Genomic DNA, 24,910 nt, shown 5'->3' on the forward strand with positions numbered 1-24,910 from the left:
GAGAATCTGTGGGATATTGTGAAGAGAAAGTTGAGAGACGCAAGACCCAACACTCTGGATGAGCTTAAGGCCGCTATCGAAGCATCCTGGGCCTCCATAACACCTCAGCAGTGCCACAGGCTGATTGCTTCCATGCCACGCCGCATTGACACTAGATTTGCCGAGTTTTTATTCTCTGCTGAGAGTCCCAAGGTGTTTGTCACCCCTGCTGTGATTTTCGCAGGTCTTCAGCCCCATCCTCCTCCTGCTTTTGTTGTGCAAACACACCCATTACCTGTGAGGCCTGGGACATTTGCATTTTTTACTCAGAATAGCTCAAATCCAAGGCAGGCTAAACCTCTGTGTGTGACATGGAAACCTTCACAAAAGTCTGCCATATCTATACCAAATATCCCACACGCTGACTGACCTGCAAATATGAAAGACGCACATTCACAAAATATATGGAAACACAAGTCTGTGTTATTTATAAAACAAATGGAGTGAAAATAGAATGAAAAGTTGCTAATAGAATGAAATGAATAATATGAAAACATGCTAACACTTCAGTCTCCAATGCATGTTTGTATATAAATGTCATAAGCTGAGTGAAGTCATGGTCCATGGTTTTTGACATGCTCATACACATACAGAATAAAATGTCATTTCATTTTCATTGGCCATCACTGAATTATAACACCAAAAGTGAATTTTGTTTTTGTGTGATCTCTCCAGCTGTTCATGTTTGGCTGTTCATGTAAAAATTGATGTATCCGTGCCTCAGTTCCAGGTTCATCTCTTCGTCATCTTTCTGCCTTTTGTCTCAGTGGTTACTGTCCCACACAGTCTGTCTATCTTTCAAAGTCTGTGTTTGCAGCGTTTGAAAACCCAGTGACCATCATCCCTGTATTTGGCAATGGAGTTCCTTGGCTAGAAGAATCGGAAACAATCTTCTTTTTCCTTTCCACCCTGTAGATGCTTTGTACAGAACGTAGGCATTCACCGCCACCAAGTCCAGCATGTTGTAAAACACAGCTACTGGCCACTTGCTTGTTGCTGCTTGTACTGAATACATGCGCGCCATTCTAAACACTGACGTGGAGAATTCCTCTCCCTGTGCAGTGTCCTTTGCCAATGGAGGAAGTTCACGGCAAACGTTATTCACCATGCCCAGTACATGGTCATGAGTCTGATGGAGCCATTTCTGGATGACGGTAGAAATGTCACAACGGACAATTTCTTCACCTCACTGGCACTGTCACATAGACTGCTTCAGTGCAAAACAACACTACTGAGCACAGGGAATAAAGTTTGGTATGAACTTCCTCCAATTTCAAAGGACACTGCACAGCAAGAGGAATTCTCCGCGTCAGTGCTTAGAAGTGGCAGTGTCTCCTTGACAATTTATGCACCTAAAAAAACAAGATTGTGTGTGTTCTGAGTTCTTTGGACCAAGATGTGGCGATCTGTGAAGGCAGAAAGAGGAAACCCAACATGATAACAGACTATAACCACATGAAGGTATGTGAATGTGTGTATAATTTTACATCAGTGCTACAATGTTTTCTGATATGTACTATACAGGCCTATATAGAAAGAAGGTAGAAAAAAAGCAAATACACTCATGACTCTCTCTCTCTCTGCTGTTATAGTGTGGTGTAAATGTGTTGGACCAAATGGCGCGCATGTATTCCGTAAGAGCAGCAACATGCAGGTGGCCAGTAGCTATATTTTACAACATGCTGGACCTGGTGGTGGCAAATTCCTACGTTCTGTACAAGGCATGTACAGGGTGGGAAGGCAAAAGAAGATTATTTTTGAGTCATCTAGCCAAGGAACTCCATTGCCAATTTATGCCACAAAAGGCTATGGGGACAGAGGAAGGCTGCTGCTGTGCCAGGACTTGTATGGACAACTCAGTGTCAGGTACAGGAGAACTGCAACAGAAACCGCAGCAGGTTTACCAGTTCAAAGTGTTACAAATTCACTTGCGCCAAATGCAGGCATGATGGTCACTGGGTCTGCAAACACTGCAAAGTTTGAAACACTCAATTTTTTTTATAAATAAAACAGACTTGTGCTTCCATATATTTTGTGAATGTGTGTCTTTCATATTTGCAGGTCAGTCAGTGTGTGGGATATTTGGTATAGATATGGCAGACTTTTGTGAAGGTTTCCATGTCACACACAGAGGTTTAGCCTGCCTTGGATTTTAGCTGCTCTGAGTAAAAAAATGCAAATGTGCCAGGCCTCACAGGTAATGGGTGTGTTTGCACAACAAAAGCAGGAGGACAATGGCCCAAGAAACTCTCAGCAGGGATGCTAGTAGGTGTTAGGCCCAGGGAATTTACGAAAATACGCGTAGATTTGGCAGTTCTAGTGTTGAAGCAGTCATTTCTGCAAAAGGATTCCCGACCAAGTATTGAGTGCATAACTGAACATAATTATTTGAAGGTTGACTTTTTTGGTATTAAAAACACTTTTCTTTTATTGGTCGGATGAAATATGCTAATTTTTTGAGATTTTGGGTTTTCATGAGCTGTATGCCGAAATCATCAATATTAAAACAATAAAAGGCTTGAACTACTTCAGTTGTGTGTAATGAATCTAAAATATATGAAAGTCTAATGTTTATCAGTACATTACAGAAAATAATGAACTTTTTCACAATATGCTAATTTTTTGAGAAGGACCTGTATGTATGTTAACTCCACTACTGGCTTTTCTGCTGCCTCAGTCATCTTATCTAATAAACAACAGGCTGTGTTCAGAGAGGGGGAACACCACACGTATCTCCATCAAAACCACCCCAGATGCAGTGGAGGGATGTAGAGATGTTCTTACGAGATGCACAGTAACAATGACTACCAACCCGTACCAGGCTCCTGTTGGAGCTATGACAAAAAACACAATGTGTGGCGGTTTCCTATGTTTGTTCTGTGATGCCTACTCATAGTGAAGGACCCACTGTATATGGAAAACCCATGAATATGTCCCAGGCCAAATGTGCCGCATCTTTTCTTTTGTTTTTTATTTTGTTTTTCTGTTGTTTTATGACAGTTATACCATGTTTTAAAATGTTTATTAATGCCGCTTTTCGGACACGCAGTACAATATTTCTCTCCCTTACCCAAAATATGGAGACAGAGCCTGTTTCCAGCGATGGCGATGAAGAAGACATGTAATTCATAATGACGGCCGAGCCAAAAGCACCCGCGCAGGGTTTCGGACCTGAAGAAATTAGATGTTTTTCTATGATAAACAGGACGGACGACTCCTGCGCGTTTTCTGTACTCCACAGTTAGGATGATGATGATGTGATCTAAATGACGGTTGTACTGGAAATGCTTTTGCACCTTGTACAATACTGATGCTTCTGATCATACTGTCATGATAAACAGGAGGGACTGTTAGGTTGAAGAAACTGTTATTAATCATTTTGTTATCACTCCTGTATCATCAGCAATGAATGTAAATATGTATATACATTATTTTGTTTTCCTCTAGCCTCATACTTTAGATTATATTAATAATAGCATTCCCAGCTTAGCAAAACCAGAACTTTCTCTTCTTGTTCTCACCTCCCTATTTTGCGAGACCCCTGCGCCTCCCACTGACTATAAATAAAGGAGCCAAGGGGAACCACCCTTTGTAGCACATTCTGCTGAGAGTGTGGGTACCCTTGCGCAAGTAAAACTTTAAAGTGTGTTGTCTCGTAATTCAAAGTGTAGTGTGGAGTTGGGGTGGAAATGCCGGGCGCTTTCCCCAACACTAAGCTACATTCCCTGTTGGAGGACATCTCCTACCCCTTACAGGACACACTATCAGTACTGAGCAGCTCCATCAGCGACAGACTGGTGCATCCAAGGTGTGCGACAGAGAGATACCGCAGGTCTTTCCTTCCATCTGCCATCAGACTTCACAACAAACACTAAGCACATACCATCTTGTATTGTATTGTATTGTATTGTATATATTGTATTGTATTTTATTTATATCTCTTATTTATATTGTTTGATACTTGATTTTTTTCTGTATTCTGCTTATTTCTGCTGCACTGTCCACTTTGCTGCTGTATAACACAAATTTCCCACCCGTGGGACTAATAAAGGCAATCTTAATCTTAATCTTAATATAGGCAGACATACGTACAACATCCAGGATGTGACTTCAATGTGACGACCGACACTGACTAAATTTTACCAAGAGCTTTACTTAGCAGGGATGAGGGTAAAAATTGCATTTGTGAGGAATGTGTGAGGAAATGGAAAACAACATGTAATTTCAGCTTCCGACACCCACAGGAAACACAAGCAGGCGACAGCACATCTGACCTGTGGGTCAGAATGCTGGAATACACTGACGGCAGCTATAACTCTATAACTTCTATAACTTTATAACTCTATAACTTCGGATCTAGCTGGAGTCCATTACAACTCTCCACTGGCATTTGCCAGTGTTCACCACTGGCATTTTCAGCGTAGCTGGGATTTCTGCTTTGCTGTTTCGCTATACAAGTCCAGACTAGAGTCAAACATGTACAGGGCTTCCAGAGGTTAATAAAGTGCAGATTTGGGCATCCTGCTAAAAGGGAAGAGTGACGTCTCTCAGGAGCCACAAAACCTGGACACATAGAGCAGATTGGGAGAGCCCTCTGCGTCTGCTCTGCATCTACCAGGGAAGCAACTTCTAGACAAGAAATAATGTCACCCGGTTTCTGCTGGTGAAAATTTATAGACTGAGCCTTTGCACCTCTTGTGACCCCCCCTCTGATCTCACTACATGCCGGTGCAGCTGAGCGGCTGGAATCCTGCAGTATGGTCTGCAAGGCAGCATATAGGGCTGATTTATACTCGATGCTAACAGAGAACACGTGTACGCATCATGGCCGCCAAGCATTTTTTTTCTTTTCTTTTTTTTACATTTCCTGTCCAGCAGCTTTAGCAGAATTATGGTCTAAATTCCACTGCTGTGCCAAACATGTTTGCTTTACCATGAGGGGCTCTATAAACTCTGTATAGGCAAAGGGGACACTGGAGGAGGCACCACAGGCAACCACTGAGGCGAAGGAGGAAGGACCGAAGGCGACCGCCAAGCAGGTGCAGGAGGACCCGCAGGCAATCGCCGAGCCAAAGTCAGGGGGACCGAAGGCAAGCTAGGTGGCAGAGTGGGCAAGACCCAAACCCTATGCAAGTGCCTTCTCCCCCGTCTGGACACGGAGAGTCGAGGTCCAGGCCGGCATCTGCCACGCTGGGGCAATGGTCAGAGCAACACACCAGAGGAGCTCACAGAGGCAGTCACCAGGGATATCCCCGAGTGGTCCCACTCAAGCTCCTCCCCCCCGGAGATAGAGGAGTGCTGGTCCGATGGTCCGGAACCTCCTCAGGGTCAGGGGAAGGATCCAGGGGATCAGGAACCACCAGGGGTGGAGCAGATGCAGATTGCTTTACCATGAGGGGCTCTATAAACTCTGTATAGGCCCCTCATGTTGATCAATTTCTTTTTATGTTATTTACTTACTTAATTAATTAATTAATCAATTTTATTTTTAGCACATGTAAAATATTGCAGTGGCTGAGCTGGCCGAAGAGGAGAGACAGATTAGGAGGACAAAAAAGAGAAGCAGGAGTAAGTGAGACAGATAAGCTAAGAAAGATAAGAGTAAAGTAGTAACCAAATGCCAAGTTCTTTCTGCGTTCATTCCACGCGTCATAGGTGCATCTACATGAGGAGTTAACGCAATGCGTACACGAGATGCAGTACCACCAATAACTGGGGTTGCAGTACCATCGCCTTTTGTCGTGGGATTATCTGTTTATATTCATCCGCACCTCCTCCGTTAGGTGCGGATCCTCAGAAGGGGAGATCCATTGTCGGATCTCCCTCGACCGGCGAGTGATGGCTCGCGCCGCGGGGTCCTCTTTTACCTCGGGCTGTCCGAGGCAGTATATTACCTCGTCTAAAAGATTGAGGTATTCCGGCTCGCTGAGGAGAGGCGTCTTCTCTTTGGGTCCAGTCATTCTGTCACAGATCTGTCCGGGGAAGCAGCACAGACATCATGAAATCAGGTACAGTAAATGGGGATTTATTTAGAAATTATAAAAACCACAGGACACAACGCAAGCATGAACGTCAATGACCAGACAGGGGTAAGACAGACACGGAAGTACTAAATACACATAATCAATTAACAACAACTTTTACTTTGCCCACGCCTTTATGGGAATCCCGGTCTGCTTAAACCGCCTGATTGCATAAGCCCATCTAGTACAGTATATGACTGTTCACACAGGTGTTTCTTAACTTTTCTAATTCACTTGGCTATTTCTGCACATGCCAGCCGGGTGCGAGATCTTCTTGGTTTACCCTTGAGTTCTGCATCTGTCTGCCTGCTTGCCGATATTTTAACCCAATTTCGGTTCGTAGACCATGAGAGCCGTCCTGCCCCTTCGATCGTCTCCGCACATCGTCCGACCTTCGTCTGCCCATGACTATGACTTTGCCTTCTGATCGGGATCCTGTTTTGACTCTCTGCCTCTGATCTGGACTATTTCACTATGACATTGTCTTGCACCCCAATAAAGCCGCACCCTATACCTGATACCGCGTAACATCACAGTAATGAAACTTTAGGGAGCATTACATTACTTAACAGCAAATAATAGGTAACTTCTGAATTGTGTCGCATCTGTGAGCCTATGAATGGGTTAATAACTTTAAAACTAGACAAGACAGGCACATCTAGTCAAGTGTGCTTTGATCAGTGGACAACAGGGAACAATGCACATCCCTTGGGTTTTCAGAATAACTTTCTGTCTAACAATTATTAATACATTTTATGCATATTATATTCTATTGCTCTATTTCATACATATTGACAGAGAGAGGCAGACCCCCTCACTGACCACCTGGCCCTGGGAGCGCAGTGGTAGAAAAAGGTTAAAATTGGGCGTACGGATGTGTGCATGTCATATAAAAATACAAATGAATGATGTGTGTATTGGAATTTTCCTCCTTCTTTACTAATATCCTGCTGTTACATCAGCTTCGGAATGTGCAGTTCAGTGGGCTGGGAAACCCCATAAATCCCAGTTACTCCAGGGAGTGACGCATGCTGCTTCATCAAGCACTAGAAAATGTCTCTTTGGCTAAAGTGTAATGAGAATCATTTCACATGGTAAGTAAACTATTTATACAGCACTTTAATTAAAAACAGCTTCCGCTGTTCAACATGATTCACATATGAAAAATTAAAGGCGTAATAATGCAGGATACACATACACAAAAACGTACGGACCTGGACATAATAACAGCAGCTGAAATCCAAACTTTGTTGCCATATAGAGAACTGTGTCTACAAACAGTTAAGTATGTGAGTTAGAGTTTGGAGGCTGGCATGTTTCAAATGAATAAATCCTTTATGCTTTTGCCATCATCCTACAGTCACATCAGCTGCAGGGGTGGTGTGTGCTTCAGCAGGCTGGTATGCTGTATATGTGAAGGGAAAGTTCCTGCTTTGAATCCCTTATTCAGGAGAATGATGTCACTCTTAGGTCCTTGAGGAAAATCCCTCAAACACCTAGTTATTCCAGAGGCGGACAGACCTGCTTTATCAATCACTAGAAGGTGTTCTTTGGATAAAAACATCCAGTGAAATGCAATAAGAATCATTCAATGAGTGATTCTATGAAATGAATTCCCTTTCACTTTTGAAAATCTGAAAATTTGAAAAAACAACATTCTCCCATGTCAGGCTGAGCCTTTTTCTGCCTCCCCCTTCATATTCTTAGACCTTGGTATAGGCTACCTGTCAACTGTTGCAGATAGATAACTGTAAATAATCATTGGTAATATATATATATATATCCATCCATCCATTTTCCAAACCGCTTATCCTACTGGGTCGCGGGGGGTCCGGAGCCTATCCCAGAAGCAATGGGCACGAGGCAGGGAACAACTCAGTATGGGGGCCCAGCCCATCGCAGGGCACACTCACAGACCGTTCACTCACACATGCACACCTACGGGCAATTTAGTAACTCCAATTAGCCTCAGCATGTTTTTGGACTGTGGGGGGAAACCGGAGTACCCGGAGGAAACCCCACGACGACATGGGGAGAACATGCAAACTCCACACACATGTGACCCAGGCGGAGACTCGAACCCGGGTCCCAGAGGTGTGAGACGACAGTGCTAACCACTGCACCACCACGCCGCCCCCATATATATATATATATATATATATATATATATATATATATATATATATATATATATATATATATATATATATATATATATATATATATATATATATATATATATATATATATATATATATATACCTGCAAAATTGTAATTATTTTAATAGTACATAGGTCAATGCATACATATCAAATTTCGAGATTACAGAAGATCTAAACCTTCGAATGTACATGACAGAACAGACATTTTACTTCTGTTGAGAAACTTAATTAAAAATGCTTAATGACAGTACATTTGGAGAGCCTATTGAATTAACCAACGAGTTCCAACTGTATGATTCAGACATGATGGCCAGTAACTGGCGAAGGGCCAGTTCGTAAACATCTTTGTTCTTTGTCTCATCAGAAATAAATCATCTTCTTCTTTGGAGATTTCAAATTGCACTGGAAAATGGATGAAAGCCAGAAGTAACCCACTTTGGAAAACTTAATCCGAACCAAACCAAAATAATTCTGGGCCAGATCTGGCCCACTTACGACATGGAATGATGGCATTTCAGCACATCACTGCTGGTTTCCGCATCAGGGCCACATGTCAGCCAGAAGAGGTCAGGCTGAGGTTCAGATCTGGCTCTAATGTGGCTCAAAAGTAGTTTCTGAATCTCACACAGAAGTAATGCTTGTTAAGGCCACTTCACAGCCAGACGTCTCTGCAGTTAATTCCCAGCCCTAATCAGGCTTCATTCGTGGTCTCACATACAACTAACTTCCCAAATGTCTTAAAGGATATTTATTTTTGGGCAATATCTCAGCACCTTCAGCTCTCACTGGGGCAGTTCGCAGCCAAGTGTGAAGCGGTTGGGATGAGAATCAGCACCTCTAAATCCGAGACCATGGTTCTCAGCCGGAAAAGGGTAGAGTGCTCTCTCCGGGTTGGAGATGGGGTCCTCCCCCAAGTGGAGGAGTTTAAGTATCTCGGGATCTTGTTCACGAGTGGGGGAACGATGGAGCGGGAGGTCGACAGGCGGATCGGTGCGGCGTCAGCAGTCATGCGGGCGCTGCATCGGTCTGTCATGGTGAAGAGAGAGCTGAGCCAAAAGGCGAAGCTCTCGATTTACCAGTCGATCTACGTTCCTACCCTCACCTATGGTCATGAGCTTTGGGTAGTGACTGAAAGAACGAGATCGCGGGTACAAGCGGCCGAAATGAGTTTCCTCCGCAGGGTGGCTGGACTCTCCCTTAGAGATAGGGTGAGGAGTTCAGTCATTCGGGAGGGACTCAGAGTAGAGCCGCTGCTCCTCCGCATCGAGAGGAGCCAGATGAGGTGGCTCGGGCATCTGATCCGGATGCCTCCGGGACGCCTCCCTGGGGAGGTGTTCCGGGCATGTCCCACTGGGAGGAGGCCCCGGGGAAGACCCAGGACACGCTGGAGAGACTGGCCTGGGAACGCCTCGGGATCCCCCCAGAGGAGCTAGAAGAAGTGGCCGGGGAGAGGGAAGTCTGGGCTTCCCTGCTGAGACTGCTGCCCCCGCGACCCGACCCCGGATAAGCGGAGGATAATGGATGGATGGATGGATGGATCTCAGCACCACACTAGTCTGAATGGACCAGTGTGAGGTTTTCCCAGTGGCTGGAGTGCCAATCCTGCCAACAACTCGCAAGTTTATTCCTTGTATAAAGGCCTCTTTATAGGGCTGGATGTGGGTTAATGTCATACCCAGGATGAAGCAATTGCATGTTTGCTGAAGGGCCCAACGGAGTAGAATCACTCTAGACATTCCTAGGGTTTGAACCAGCTGGAACAGATTCCTAGTCTCAGGAAAATTGTGGGAATTTTCAAAGATGAAAACTTTCCATGGAAATTAATGAAAATAAACTTAAAGTCTGCAAAATTGCAGGCTAGCCTATAATAGGGAATTTAAATGTAGTTTAAAACAACAAAAAAACTTGATGGCAGTGATATCATCGTATAACCAAATGCCTGTAAGTAATTATATGTGTGTAAAAACACCTCAAAATAAGCATCTACATCAGTACGCACTGCTTATAAGTTATATTCCATGTTGTATTCCTCATTTGCTTTCTTTGCTGTATCTGACAGCTTGCAGGGCTCCATGGAGTTCAACATTTCCAAAATTCCCCAGCTAAACTTCGTCTTGGAAAATTTCAGGAAAGTTTCCAGAAATTTCTCACCCCTTTGTAGTCCCAAATGCAGTAAACACAAATACAGGCAGTGAAATGAAATGGGTAAAACTTTTATCAACAGTTTTAAAGTTATCAGTAAAGGCCAGGGCAGTACAGTATTAAAGCAATAAGGCAATAATCCATGGTATTTTGAAAATCCTTATGATAAAATTATCCTGGACCCCACCCCGGACTCGATGAATTTCATTTCAGAATGTCACAACAGTGCTGCTTTTAAAAGTCACATACCTCGTTATGTCTGGACAGAATGAAACATTACAGAAGATCAACGGGAGGCAAGGGGCCTCCTCATATGGCAGCTCACCACAGCTACCTCTACTACTCTTCCTGTACTCTTTGTCGGTGACTCCTGCTGCCACCTACTGGATTTTTAAACACATGTATCATAAACACTGCCTATCCCTGCCCACCCCCTCCACCTGCAGACACACAACCCCCCTATAAATGGACGTGGTTCGACTCTGCTGGCCTCAGTTTAGCTGCAGGAGCGACACTGATCTTCACAGACATCCAGTGGAATCATGAAGTCCCATCAGATCTCTGCCTTCTTCCTCCTGATGACAGTGCTGCTGTCCTCCTCTCTGGCAAATAGTAAGTCTGCAGCATCTCACAGCTTTTATCAGAACTTTGTCAGTATCTTAGATTTAAATGATTCATTAAGATTATGGACCCAATTGTGAGATATGAATACAGTTCTGACTAGTTTTTCAATGTGCATTTTTAATGTATGTGTTCAGAGTGGCTGTATATATTTTGTATGTAGTCTGTACAGTACATACATTTTCTGTTCTTCATGTCTGTCCAGATAGCTATGGACCAGATGAGTGCTGTTTTAGATACTTTCTTGGAAGACTGAGGATGTATCTGATAACTGGATATAAAGAGACCAGAGCAGACTGCGCTAAACCTGGAATTATGTAAATATTTACTCTTTTCATGTATTGTTTTGACCTATTACTGCTTTGTGATTTAAGGTTTGTTGTGTGCAAAATGTTTATAATATGAATGACTTTTACTTCAGGGATCGATACATATGAAGAAAGATTGTAATAAGTGAGAAGAAGACCCATGTTTTTTTTTTTTTTTCCAATTTTCAGATTTTACACCAAAAAGGGCAAAGAACTGTGTGTCGATCCCAGCCATCGCTGGGTTCAGCAGGTGAAGGAGAAGCTGGATCAGCAGTAACACCTCCTGTCTGCCTGGCAAAACATGAAGAATGAATTTTATTACATTTCAGGTTCTGCTGAAATTATCATACAACGTTACTTTCTGTCATCATCAAAATCATTTTAACTTTTGCTGCATTTTATACTGTAGTATCGTTTGTATTTTTTATTTTATTTTTGAAACAATAGTCAAATTTCAGTTGCACTTATACTTCTCTACATACATATGTTACTCCATAAAGATTATTATTATTATTATTAATATTATTTAAAGTTATGCTGGCCGGTCCATTACAGACAGTTCTGTGCTTTTCAGTGGTGGAGGGCGTGCTCAAAAATTTACTTCAATAAAAATAGAAATAAACATATAACCCCCTAAATTTGCGGGGCAGTCTGGCTGAATTTTTAGTTGGGTTAAGAAGAACTCATTTTTTCCCAGCAGGGGGTGGTATACTTTAACAATGCGGTAACTCCTTGCTCTTACACGACATAAGAGAAATGCGCGTAACTGCGGTGGAAAACACATCGTGTGGTGAAGGTGCCGAGTGGATGAGGAGTTCATTATAATTTTGTAGTCGATATGTGAAATATACATATTACTGTTATCTGAGTTTTCCGTGTTTAAAGCAAAAGGAGAACAGCTAACCTTACCAGGATTTTATGGGAGCTGAACTTCCATGGATTTCAGATAAGCTAAGAAAAAGAAAGAAAAGAACCGACGAAAGCAAGACATTACTGACTGACTGGACTAAAATGACTGACGAAAGCTTCGTGATGTATTATTGTAAAAATATAGGTTGAGTAAGTTCATATTAAGTATTGAGCGATATTATCTTTAGGGAGGTGCTAATTTCCTGGTGTTATTGTTTATAACAGTTATTCATTTTGTCCTGTTTCAGTTTTATCTGTAATCTCTTATATGTATCTTTTTTGTGGAAATGCAAACTGTGAATCTAAAGGATTCAGTACAATATATAGAAGAGCGAACCAGGCAAAACTTAGAGGGAAATTGTTTATTTTACTATTTCTTTTTAGGCAAATGTTTATAGCTAAAAAAAATGTGGTCTTGTTTTACTTACTTTCCTCCTTCTCGAGATACAAGCACGATGTGCTCTAGTGAAAGTCGAGGTACCACATTGGCCTTTCTACTTAAGTAAAAGTAAGTACTTGCTTGTAAACATGCTTAACGCGTTAAAGTAAGAATACAATGAACTTGTAGTTCCTGATGCAACTATATAACACGGCAGTAAGTATGTCTACTGTACATTTATTTTATTAAATACAAAAATTCAGGCATGACAGTGTTGTATTTTCCAATCTAAACATTTAAAAAATGAAATGCTAGTTTATAATAAGAGCTTCAGAAATATCATATTCCATTGAGTTCTAATGATTAATGCTGATTCAGCAATAGCTGTGACACTGATATACTGTGTGTTGGGTTGTGTACAGAAAATATGCTATTTCATGATTTATATTATCAGGACATGAGATTTTGCTCATATCGCAAAGACCTATATGTGTGTGTTAAAACTTGCTTACGAAACTTAAAGTTAAAAATAAAACACTTTTCCATAAAACAGTTCATTTATTAATCATATATATACACTATATGGACAAAAGTATTGGGACACCTGGCCATTACACCTACAGGAACCTTTATGACATTCCACTCTAAATCCATAGGCATCAGTATGGAGTTGGTCCCCCCTTTACAGCTATAACAGCTGTGTCTGGAAAGGCTTTCCACAAGATTATGGAGTGTGTTTATGGGAATTTTTGACCATTCTTGCAGAAGAGCATTTGTGAGGTCAGGTACTGATGATGGACATGAAGGCCTGGCTTCTTGTAGCTGTCGCTGGGCTTTACTTTGACGAGAAAACCTCCGAAATCTCCGTATTGTCTGTCCCATCGCTACTTTTCCCTGTTTTCATCCGATTAAAAAAGATACGGGAAAAGTTATTGTAAAATATAACGCAAGGCTAAGTAGGAATGCAATAGAGTTGAAAGTGTAAATATTTGCTGTAAGATGTAGTAGAGTAAAAGTCAAAGGTGTCCACGGCTAAATCGTGACGTACAGAAATGTGAGAAATATACTTAAGTGCAGTAATGAAGTGCTTGTACTTCCTTACTTTTCACCCCTGGTGCTCCTACAAATGAGGCACCAGTGGTGAATTCAGTTACCCACCGGAGGAACATTCAGAAGTGTACATTAGAAATGGGACTAAACTGTCAATAAAGTTTCATAGCAAAGTTCTGAATTATTTTTTCAATGTGATGTTTCAGGTTTTTATTTTTAATAAATTGGCAAAAATTTCTGAAACCATGTTTTCAGCTTGTCATTATGTGGTACTGTAAGTGTAGACTGATGAGGTGGAAAATGAATTTTAATTATTATAAGGCTACAACATAGCAAAATGTGAAAAAATCGAAGGGGACTGAATACTATATCACCGGCGCAATGGTTCCACATGGCGGAGCTTATTAACTGTGATTAGACAGCATGGAAAAAGGAGGACAATTGCGCAGTATTAGGTACAGGGTGCGGCTTTATTGGGGCGCAAGACGGTCAAACAGTCCAGATCAAAGCCAGAGAGCCAAAACGGGATCCAAATTGGAAGGCAAAGTCATAGTCAAGGGCAATGAAGGGGGCAGGACGGGTCTCATGGACAGAAATGGCGTCAAAATACAGACAGACAGGTGGATGGATGATAACCTCTCAAACATTCAACCAGCATACAGGATGTGCAGAAGTAACCAATCAGAAAAATTAGGATTCAGCTGGGAGGAGGCGTAGCCCCTTTACAAGAAATTCCAGCGAGACGAGCCGTAGAGAGGACGGGCTTCTGTAATCAGTTGGTTCTGACAGACTGGGATTCCCCTGGAGGCATGTGCATTAGAAACTGGGAATACCTATGTGATGTCACTGGGAATTCCCCGGGCTGATCCATGACAATGAACAGCACAGAGAGCCAGGAGATGTGTAAATGGCCCCTTGTTTGTGTTATTGTAAATGCTTGTTGTGATAGGTGCCCTTCTTTGTGTCATTATTGTCATATATGAATCCTGTCCAATCCTCACTTGTCTGTATACATCGTGTAAACTACCGACGCTGTGTGTGCCTTACTGTCTGCTGTCTGACCTCCCTGCATTTCATTGTTGTGTATGTTGGTGTAGTGATTAGTATAAGAAGCCATTTAGGTTGAATACTTCGCCTGCATGTACATACTCGCACACGGACACACATGTGTATGCATGACGTGGGAATGTACAGTGGCGCTTGAAAGTTAGCAAACCTTACAGAATATTCCATATTCCTGGATAAATATGACTTAAAACATCCTTAGTTTTTCACACAAGTTCTAAAAGTAAGTGAAGAGAACACAATTCAACAAATGAGACAAAAATATCATGCCTAGTCATTCATTGTTGAAAATAATCCAGTTTCACAAATCTGTGAATGGCAAAAGTATGTGAATTTTTGGTTTTAGTATTTGGTGTGACTCCCTTTTGCAGCAATAACTGCAAATAAATGTTTCCGGTCCTGTTGCAGGTCTTCATCAGTCCTGCACATAGGCTTGCCGGAATTTTACCCAATTCCTACATATAAAAATGCCTCAACTCAGGGATCTTGCTGGGTTTTCCTCAAATAAACTGCACGCAAGTTGTTCTTGCCCAGACACAGCAAAACAGGCCCAAAGCACGATATTATCTCCACCGTGTTTCAAAGATGGGATGAGGTTCAGTGTTTTCCTTTCTCCAAACATAATGCTTCTTATTTGAACCAAAAGTTCTGTTTTGGTCTCATCTGTCCATAAAACAGTACTCCAATAGCTTTCAGGCTTGTCCACATTCTCTTCAACACACTGTAGATGGGAAGAAATGTTGTTTTGGAAAGCAGCAGCTGTCTCCTCGCATCCCTGCCATGCAAACCACTGGTGTGAGGTGCTCTCTTAATGTTCTCCTGATGGCGGACTCATGAACATTAACATTAACCAATGTAAGAGAGGCTTTTAGCCACTTAGAAGTTACCGTTGGTCCTTTTGTGACCTCACAGACAATCACATGCCTTACCCTTGGAGTGATTGGGGGAGTAACTGGGGAGGGTAATACCATTGATACACTTCCACCATTTGTACACAATCTGTCTGACTGTACAGACACAGACAGGTTTTAGAAACCCAGGCTTAGCATTTAGAAACCCACCATGTTAGAGGATGGTACGCCACAGATATCAGTCTCTAGCACATTTTATTGCTAATGATCCATTAGCATCCTTTTGGATGCTTGAATTAATTGTTCTTGCTAATTTGCCCATTGCCTTTAGTACTTTGCCTTTGGTCAATAAGTGGGGTACACCAGGGTTAGTATAAAAAATCTTGATGTGTACTTCATGTCAGAGGAGCTTAGCTGGTAGCAGAAAGAAAATATGTATTCGTAAGATTTTTCCAAAAGTCTATTCCAACAATGGCACTTACCAACCCCCTTAGTGGTCCAGGCCAGCAGCTCCCCTACTTGGGAACCTACCAGAGAAATCCAAAGCCCCCTCACAGCCACAGGCCAGCAAAAAAAAAAAAAAAAGAATATGTGGATTTCAGTAGTAGCAGTCAGCTATAGACCAAATTAAGGCCGTATCATTACGCTTGACGTCTGGGGGGGGGGGGGCTTCCAGGAACAGACATCCCTATTAAACAATGATTCTTGGTTTGCAAGGCTTCCATGTCATTTTTTTATTGCAGAATTGGCAGTGCAGGAGTTACATAACTCTTTGAGAAAGTTAATAGCCTTGCTGAAGTCAGTGTTTCTCAAACCAGTCCTCAGGGCCCCCCAGACAGTCCAGGTTTCTGTTTCCTTTCAGGTAACTGGGAGAAAGCAAAAACATGGACCGTCTAAGGGTCCCCCAACACTGATTCAAGAAACACTGGCTTAAGTACCCAGTGGTGAAATCACTCTCATAATCTTAGGATTTGAACCCACAACCTTCTGATCACAGGCACAGCATTCAATTTAACACCTCATCCAGACATTCAGCACTTAATGCACCTCAAAAAGAGTGTGACCACACAGTCCCTACTCACTTTGTCAAGAGATTAGTGGATACAAATCTCTCATAGTTTTGTAAAAGCAGAACAAGGAACAATAATTATGTAGAAATATTAAATTATACCGTTAAAAATGGCACACTTTTAATCGGGAAAGCATACTTATGGTGTCATGGATGACATGTTTGAATAAGTCGTGTTAACTCTTGTTTCAGGTCAGAGAATCCATTGTGATATGTTACAAAGACACACGAAACATCACTTCAATCATTTATCAACTGTGGGGTCAAACATTTTTGGACCCAGTAGAGGCCTGGAGTAACCAGAGGAGACTCACATGACATGGGGGACATGCAGAGTGGATAACTGCTATTACTGCTGTAAATACAATCATTAGCAGCTCTTAGCTGACTGCACTGTTTGTTTGTTTGTTTGGACAGTGAACCCAGCATATTATGTGCTGTTTGATTTAACGCAGGTATTTGGGGATTTTCATATTCATGTATCATCCTTTAAAGCAGGGGCAGTTTGTTCCTCATGGCCACGCACCACCAGAGGGGGAAAGGGAGGGAATCATCTACCACACCGATACTCTAGCATGGACACTTACTCTAGCGTAGACAGTTTCCCTTGCATCTGAATATCATAGTCCAATCAGGATCAAGCCATGCTCTCTGGAGTATTCTGTCACGTTAAGGCATTTTATTTCCAAACTGCAGGCACTGTATTGGACTCTGTATGGGTTTGAGAAGGACTTGTACTAATGTGATTTCATCAAATGTAATCTGCTTTATAGCTGGGGCAGCCAGCAATCTTGTCACATTCAAGGTCAACATGACTAACGTTCTCAACTCAAAGAAACATGATTGAGTTATTAATAGGATTAATAGAATAGTTGTCACCTACTAGGGTGGCACGAGTAGTCCTGGGTGCATCCATGTGGAACTCGGGCCCTCCTGAGCTTTCTAAGCAAGCAATACAGTACAATGCAATGATTGTGTATGACAGGTACGTGTGTGTGTGGTTAGATCAGCTGGAGGAAATATGCTGTTGAGAGACAAATAGATTTTTCTCTCTCTTTATTAATTTGGTCTTAGTGATGCCACGGGTCATTTAAAAACTAAATAAATGTTATATGCTAAATAAATGTATGGTAGTTGATTCTGCAGTGTGATTATGATGTGAATGTGGGCCACCTGATTTTCTGCTGGCCCACCCACGCGGTGATATCTGGCTCTGCTATTGGTCGTCATAGGATTCAGAATAAATTGATGAAGACCGAATCAGATCATTGTGAGTGTGAAGACTTCACTCAATTTTATTTAATTAATGGTAAAGCAGGTCTCTCTCTTTATGGTATTTTAGGAGTGCAGACTAATAGATGACAATTTATCAGATCATAACCACAGTAGATTAGTCAGTCAGTGTAGATCATAATTAATAATTCTGGACATGCTGTCCACAATCACTACACAGTATATAGCTCAGGGACAAATCATTGTGTTATTCTGACATCTAGTGGTTACTGGTGGTATATTTTCTCTGAGACGACCTAAAAAATACTAATTGTTCAATGCAACATGACAATATCATGTTAGCTAGCTGACTAATTTGAACAATGCAATGCCTGATTAGCTGTTAATTTAGCTATTGAAAGGGAAACCTTAGTTATCATTTTAACAATCATCCTTAACAATGAGAGATGTGGCAGGAGTAGCCACTGCTTCAAAGCTGCGTTTTAGAGATTGTTCCTATTGTCACAGAATGTAAGGATGACAGGCCTGTATCCATGAACTCAGATGACTGATACCCCAGGCACATATTCTGAGTACTCACAGTTTCCGTCTCCTTCAGCTGACAAACACTTTTTGAATAATCTTAATCAGGGACTAACATGACGTCACCACATGTAGCATACAATTCTTATGTACAAGTACTTATGGACTCCTTCCAATCAACCCTCTCATTTTCTATAATATCGTCAGTCAGCAGTATTTGACGAGATTCATGCACTTGATCAAATTCTTCCAATACCTTTTGTAAAATCATTGACTTCAAGGCTGTCAGATGCCCCATGACTGACCGTGAGACGGCCACAGTTAAGTCCAATCTCATTCTCTCACACTAAGCTTCTATTTTTTCTTGCACATTTACAATTATACAAAACTGACACATTAACCTCCCGGAAATCATGGCATTGGTGGTGCAGAATGCTGCGTGTGGTAGGATGTGACAAGAGCTACCCGCACATTAGGTGAGTTTTCAGCTCAGACATCAGGAACTAAAGACACAGGATGCATTTTGAAGATGAAGAGCTAAGTGATGCAATAAGCAAAGTTCTACCAAAGTAACGTCAGTGAACAAGACAGCAGCTAACGAAGTTTATCAAAGGAATAGATGCAGCCAGGATTGTCTGACCTGGCTTTCAATTCTATCTTGCTTTGGATGTGTAAACCTCCAGGTCGTGATGTGACGTTTGGTGTACGAATCTGATCATGGATTGGAACGTAATTGTACATATTTCAAGTTAAATACTCAATCAACTCTAATCAAAATCAACTCTAAGGTCTAAAGGGTCATAAATTCAGTGGTCTACTGTAAACATCCCTCAACCACTGGTCCTAGTGAGGGACTCCCAGTGATGAATTTTCATGAACCGTAGACCTTAAAAGTTCCAAGCTTCAGATCCCTCGAGAAAGACTGAAGATACCAAAGATGCTGCGTAATCAGCTTCTCCAAAGTGGAAACACCTGAACTCTTAGCTATGTCTGACCTGATGTCACTTACTGAGCACTGCTCTCATGTCCTTCGTCTTGCCCTAACCTGCCCCACCTTCTCAGCCCCAGTCCTTCCACGCCCCATCTCCCGATGCCCTAACTGTACCTTCTGTCCTTCGTGTCCTTGTAGGACTGTCTTTCCTGGTTTATGACTTCTTCAGCTCCGTGACCCTGACAAGGAACAATATCGTCGATTCCATAAACTCCCCTTGCACCACATTTGGGTCCCTGAGTATTTTTTATAACACCTGCCTTTCCTTAAAAAAATAATTTTTAAATACTCCTTTGGTCAATGCATAATTCCATATATGCTATTTTATAGTTTTTATGTCTCTATAATTATTTCAAAAGATAGAATAGTACAAATAAATCTTTCTATGGGTAGATGTGTCCAAAATTTTGACTGGTACTGAACATAAATTGAAAATGCAAATATTTATATCATTCATTCAGAATATATTATCTGTTACTGTATTTTCATACTGTACACCCACCAACCAAAGGCATGTTGTTTTGTAATTTAAATTATTTAAATGCCACCATTCAGTCAGCCACCATTAACTTTCAATTATCTTTAATCAGTTACATGCATGCAAAGGAATATGAGTGTAACTGACATTTGACTGCTGTTTTAAAAATATATAAGCTAAAGATATTGAAGTATAAAATGCAGCAAAAGTTAAAATGATTTTGATTATGACAGAAAGTAATGTTGTATGAGAATTTCAGCAGAACCAGAAATGTAATAAAATTAATTCTTCGTGTTTTGCCAGGCAGACAGGAGGCGTTACTGCTGATCCAGCTTCTGCTTCACGTTCTGAACCCAGCGATTGCTGGGATCGACACACAGTTCTTTGTCCTTTTTGGTGTAAAGTCTGAAAATTAAAAAAAAAAACATGGGTCTTCTTCTTACTTACAATCTTTCTTCATATGTATCGATCCCTGAAGTAAAAGTCATTCATATTATAGACATTTTGCACACAACAAACCCTAAATCACAACGCAGTAATAGGTCAAAACAATACATGAAAAGAGTAAATATTTACATAATTCCCGGTTTAGCACAGCCTGCTCTGGTCTCTTCATATCCAGTTATCTGGTCCATCCTCAGTCTTCCAGTAAAGTATGTAAAACAGCACCACTGTGGTCTATTGCCATCTGGAGAGACATGAAGAACAGAAACGTATACTGTACATAGTTTACATACAAAATATATACAGCCACTCTACATACATGAAAAATGCACATCAAGGAACTAGTCAGAACTGCATTCATATCTCACAATTGGGTCCATAATCTTAATGAATCATTTCAATCTAAGATACTGACAAAGTCCTGATAGAAGCTGTGAGATGCTGCAGACTTTGAACCAGAGTGGAGGACAGCAAGCAGAACTTTTATTTAAAAAATGCCACACTAACAAATGCTTTTAATGCACAGTTTTAAAATGATTAAACTGTATTGCATCTCCTGTTTGCAATAAGGACTGGGGGACCGTGAGAACAGGCCAATCAGCATAGAGGAAAATGCATCAGTCAATCAGCGGTGCTGCACTAGGCTCCGCCCAATGTACCAACTATTGGTTCATGGAAAATATCAATTGAAGACAAGTTTTATTAAGGAAAAATGGGAAAAATATACCAACGGTTGTTGCAGCAGCCCCATTTGGCAGATGCCCCCCTGTAATCACTTTCCTTTTCTTCTCCAGTCTCCTTCTCCCTCTCAGGAGCTTCAGGCCTTGCAGGTGAAGTTGCCAGCCTGCTCTGTTGGCGGCTGCTTGTGAGGAGACTGTGGTCAGCAGTGGTGTGCATGATGCTGCTCATCCCCTGCTGGGGTGTGGTGGGTTCATGGATAGACATGAAGAAACGAAAATGTATATATAGCGTATTATATATGCAGCCATTCTGAACATACATACAAAACTATAGTGGGTAACGAGGCTCAAGAGCTACAGAAAAAATATCCCTTGAAGACAAATTTTATTAAGGAAAAAGGGAAGAATATACCAGCTGTTTCTGTGGAAGCCGCAGCCCCCACTCTTCGTCTGTCCCCTACAATCAATTCATCTACCTTCTTCCTCTCAGCAGCCTCAGGCCTTGCAGGTGAAGCTGCCAGCCTGCTCTGTCGGTCCTCCTTGTGGCTGCTTGTGAGCAGACTGTGGTCAGCAGTGGTGCGCATGATGCTGCTGATCCCCTGCTGGGGTGTGGGGGGCTCCTGGAGAGCCCCCGTCTTGCAAAATTCATGCAGCCACTCTGAATACATGCATGAAAAATGCACACAGAGAAACTGGCTTAGACAGAACTGTAATCATGTGTCACAGTAGGGTCTGTAACCTTGTATTTCCTATGAAAGATATTTGACTTACTGTTAAATTACTGTTAAAATTACTGTTACTGTTAAAATACTGTTAAAGTCCTGATAGAAGCTGTGAGATCCTGCAGACTTACCATCAGCCAGAGTGGAGGACAGCAGCACTGTCACCAGGAGGAAGAAGGCAGACATCTGGTGGGACTTCATTATTCCACTGGATGTTTCTGAAGATCAGCGTCTCTTCTGCAGCTAAACTGAGGCCAGCAGAGTTGAACCGCGTCCTTTTAGAGGAGTTGAAAAATAAAAGAAAACACATTTAGCACTTAATGCACCTTAAATAAACTGACCACAGGCAACATGCTGCCGCAGAATTTTCTGGGACTGACATCACATGCATCCTGAACGTGTCCTATACGATACAGCAGATATTAACATTAGCTGCAGTGCATGTTTGTTATTGGCTGTTTTACAAACCACACAGAGCCACCAGGCTGAGTCTGTGGTAACTACCCTTCTAACTAAGGCTTTGGAAGATAAATGGATGTAGGCCTACATATGGTATATGTAAGAAAAGCAATGGCCCCCTCTCCTGGTAAGTCCTGGTATAAACACACAAGTGGCTGCTCATATTATTTTTGCATATGAAAAATAGTGCTCAAATTTGACATATGCTCTGGGGCCATAAGAAATGGAAGATGCGCTATAAATGTATTCTCTGTCAGTACAGATTGTGTAATATTAGGACATACTGCATATGAAAAGCGTACTGCACCTTCTCCACAGTCTGCATTTACTAGTAAACTTGCTATAGTGAATTGTTCTGAAAAAAAATCTGCAAACAGGGAAATCCAACTGTATAACCTCCTTGTTCTCAAATGAAAGCAAATGAAGGGGAAAAAGGAGAAATTCTATATTTTATTCATTGCTAGTTGCATGGATTGAATTACGGGGGAGCAAAGGGGAACCCAGCTCCCCTGAAAAGGACAGGAGCTCCTTGGAAGCCCCCCCCCCCCCAAAGGCGTTCAGGGGGAGCTCTGAAAGTGTCCACTTTTGTGTTGTAGGTTATATTTTATTCTCTGTACATCAGTGTCCTGAAATAAAATAAATAATAGTATAAATTGTATATAGTATAACATACATAAAATTGTATAAGGTATATACTATAGTATAAAGATTTAAGTATCCATCTCAACTCATTATCAGACAGCTGTTTTACCATTGTGGTTAAAAACATGTTAGCTAAATAATGCTCATTTTTTTGTTTAAGTGATTCTCTTTATGAGGTGTGTATGAAAAGCAGAAAAATGTTACGTGTCCCTCCACTTTGTGACTTTGTTTTTGTTTGCTCTGATTAGGCAATTAAACTTCATACGTGATTCTGATGTTGTTGTTATTGTGTCTATATGAAATGCTATTGATGGTGTTACCTGCCTGCAGGTGTAATAGTAGAATGTTTCTCACAGTAGCCCTGTTACTGACTGTGCTGCCGTGCCCTTATATACACATACATGTGACTTGGGAAGTCGTGGTGCACCGCGGAAAATAGGGCTCCCCAAAAGCCACTCTGTATTCTCGATGTATTGATGCATTCCCGATAACTCAGAACTTGAAAATTTCCAACCACCTATAAAAAAGTACTACAGAACAACGGAACGGAATGGGTTTGTGATGCAAATTTACGTAAGCAAATTCTAATTCTGCTACCTTTTGATGCTAACATAACATGGCGATTCTCACAGAGGACATTAATACATAGTTAATGATGTACACTGTGTTATCGGTAAATAAGCATCTCTTCAGTTTTATGTCGCCATTGCTCTTCAGGTCTGGCAACTCTGGCAACTCTCAACTGGCAACTGAGCCGACCCTTCTGCAGTGGAAAATCGAAGCAAACTGGAAACGCACTATACTGTAACTAGTCTCTCTTCGAGTCCAGCTCGGGTACAGCTTGGTTCCTGTATGCCAAAAGGACATATGTCCTTGGAAAGGTGCCAAGACTGTGTCCCAGATGGGCTGTGTGCTTGCTGATGTCAGTTGTCTTCTTACGCAGGTGGCTAGTATACACAGCCTTAGTGTTGGATGCGACAGGTAGCCATGACAGTGATGGAGAAGTTTTTGAAAAGGATAAATGCAAACTCCGAACTGGGTCCTGGACAAGATTCTGACCCAGATGAAAGTACTAGTATGAGGAGTAGTCATAAGAAAGCAAAGATGTGAACTCGAGGCAATACAGCGAAAGCTATCTTTCATTCAGATTTACTTTCACCGGGGACTCAACCACACCGACTCCATTGTGCTTGGTATGCGGCGAAAAGCTATCCAACAGTGCCACGGTCCCAAGTAAGCTTCAACGCCACCTCAAAACGAAACACCCGCCGCTTCAAAACTCGCAGGTGGGCTATTTTGTTTGCCTGCGTGAACACATGGAGAAACAGGCAACGTTTATGAGAAAAACCACAAAGGTGAATGAGAGAGCCCTCAAAGCTAGCTACCACGCTGCTGAACATGTAGCAAAATTAAAAAAAGTCCCACGCTGTGGCAGAATCATTAATACTACCTGCCTGCAAAGCCATTATAAAGGAGATGCTCGGCCCTGTGGCGGTTGAAGACATCGCTGAAGTCCCTCTGTCAGATGACACAATTGCCAGAATTATTGACAACATGTCTGCAGACATCGAAAGTGTTGTTTTGGAAAAGATACGCATCATTAGGAAATGTGCGTTGCTACTTGATGAGTCTACAGATATTAGTGGACATGCCCAGCTCTTGGCCAATGTGCGTTTTATGGATGGAGACGACATCAGAGAAACCTTCCGATTTTGCAAATAACAAAAATTTTTCGGGTCACATCATAATATCTTGAAGAAGGAGAACTTAAGTGGGAAAACTGTACAAGTGTCTACACTGATGGAGCCACAGTCATGGTCGGACGCGTCAAAGGCTTCGTTAGCAGAGTGAAAGAAAGAAACCCAGTTGTTATTGTTACGTGTTGTTTTTTGCACCGTGAAGCTCGTGTTTCCAAGACTTTACCAGCAGACCTAGTTCCTGTGTTGGATGAAGCTGTTATTTTATTTCTCTTCAGCCTTCATCAAATCCCTTCACTGGGTTAGGGACCCATATAGCTCAGCGTCAGTTATTGGGAAGGACATGACTTTGCAGGAGCAGGAGGAACTAACTGGACTGAGACAAGATCGTGGTTTAAAGCTAAGCTTTGCTAATCTACCTTT

General features: G+C 41.8%; 1 protein-coding gene and 2 long non-coding RNA genes across 9 annotated transcripts in view; 2 read left to right on the forward strand and 1 right to left on the reverse strand.

Moving 5' to 3' along the window:
* LOC125705105 (uncharacterized) overlaps positions 1-24,910 on the reverse strand; it is an 80,334-nt gene that overhangs the window by 27,305 nt on the left and 28,119 nt on the right. For 2 of the 6 annotated variants that reach the window (XR_007381413.1, XR_007381407.1), the window contains 2 exons: positions 20,420-20,531; positions 19,931-20,248 (listed from right to left, as the gene is read on the reverse strand). The exons of the other annotated variants lie outside the window; for them this stretch is intronic. The gene's annotated coding sequence lies outside the window, so the exon portion shown is untranslated. Of the gene's footprint in view, positions 1-19,930; positions 20,249-20,419; positions 20,532-24,910 lie in introns of those variants that run through there. 6 annotated transcript variants of the gene reach the window in all.
* Positions 6,361-24,910, forward strand: part of LOC125705116 (uncharacterized) — a 55,138-nt gene continuing 36,588 nt past the window's right edge. The window contains exon 1 of one of the 2 annotated variants that reach the window (XR_007381431.1): positions 6,361-7,156. This is a non-coding gene — a long non-coding RNA (uncharacterized LOC125705116). Of the gene's footprint in view, positions 7,157-9,097; positions 9,801-24,910 lie in introns of those variants that run through there. The other variant, XR_007381428.1, reaches the window with a different exon arrangement.
* Positions 11,026-13,877, forward strand: LOC125705113 (uncharacterized). The gene is made up of 2 exons (XR_007381423.1): positions 11,026-11,305; positions 11,486-13,877. It is a non-coding gene; the product is annotated as an uncharacterized LOC125705113 (long non-coding RNA).

The sequence above is a fragment of the Brienomyrus brachyistius genome, chromosome 12, assembly GCF_023856365.1.
Source record: "Brienomyrus brachyistius isolate T26 chromosome 12, BBRACH_0.4, whole genome shotgun sequence".
In the NCBI taxonomy this organism is placed as follows: domain Eukaryota; kingdom Metazoa; phylum Chordata; class Actinopteri; order Osteoglossiformes; family Mormyridae; genus Brienomyrus; species Brienomyrus brachyistius.